We start from the raw sequence: 1,377 nt of genomic DNA on the forward strand, positions 1-1,377 counted from the left end.
TTGTAAATAGCAGAGATCCTTGCAGCACTCCACTAGTTTCACCCTGCCATTCGGAAAATGACCAATTTATTCCTACTCTCTGTCCGTTAACTGATCCATGCCAATATATTCACCCCAATCTCAGTAGCCCTAATCTTGTGTAACAACCTATTGTGTGACACCTTATCGAATGCCTTCTGAAATCTAAAATATACTAGATCCACTGGTTCCCTCAAAAAACTCCAATAGATTTATCAAACACTATTTCCCTTTCATAAAAAGCCATGTTGATTCTACCGAATCAGTGATTTTCCAAGTGCCCTGTTACCACGTCCTTAATAAACTCTGTACATGAATGTAATCTCATAAAAGTGTGTGTGCTTATAAAAGTAAAGATACAATGACCTCAAAATATCTGTATGAATGTGTCCTTAATCATACAAGGCTTCAGAAAATGTGAATGTAGACAAATGTATGTTTTCATAAAATGTGAATGTATTCCCAGAAACCCAATAAAAGTTTAAATAAAATAAAAATTTCAATGTATAAAACTTACTGCCAGATCTCCCATGGCACTGTTTGTAGGATAGGGATGTTATCCAAAAGAGTGGTAAGAATGTCAAACGCATTACCAGAAGTAGTTGAGGCAAATAGCATAGATGCATTTAAGGGCAAGTTAGATAAACATGAGACAGAAAGGAATAGCGGGGTATGCCGATAGGGTTAGATGAAGCTTGTGTGCAGCATAAACGCCAGCATAGACCAGCTTGTCCAAATGGCCTGTTTATGTGCTGTAGACTCAAAGTAACTAACTGTGATGGAGCAAGTGCAACAATAATTAAGTATGCCACTTGCAGGTTTGATTCAAGAATGTATAATATACAAAAGCAAAATACTGTGGATGGTGGAAATCTGAAATAAAAACCATGAGGGGTGTTCATAAATCTGGCTATTAGCAAATTCAGTCACTATGGGAGCACCAATAAAAGCAAATAAAGCTGTTTTTGAGGCTTTTTTGTGGTCAATGAATGTAATGGATTTACTATGTAATTGATGAGTTGTATAAGTACTGTTGTACTTGAATGTTAAAATAAAAAAAAGGACAACGGGTAATACCAGGCAAAAACGAAGAGTTACTAGATTGCCAATAGGACTGGCGTAAAATCGTTTTTCACTACGGGTACCTGTACTGTTAATATTGTTGATTTGTCTGTAAAATTTACCACTGCATTCGTACTGTTAATCCTAAAGCTGTTTTTAAGGCTTTGTTTTATTGCGGCTAATGAATGTAATGGATTTATTACGTGATTGATGAGTTGTAACAAGTACTACCATATTTAAATAAATATGTTTGACTCAAAAAAATAAAAGCAAATAGACTAAAAGAAAACAACCTGC

The sequence above is a fragment of the Somniosus microcephalus genome, chromosome 6 (genome assembly GCF_052327205.1).
Source record: "Somniosus microcephalus isolate GS21.2 chromosome 6, FLI_Smic_1.0, whole genome shotgun sequence".
NCBI classification, from domain to species: domain Eukaryota; kingdom Metazoa; phylum Chordata; class Chondrichthyes; order Squaliformes; family Somniosidae; genus Somniosus; species Somniosus microcephalus.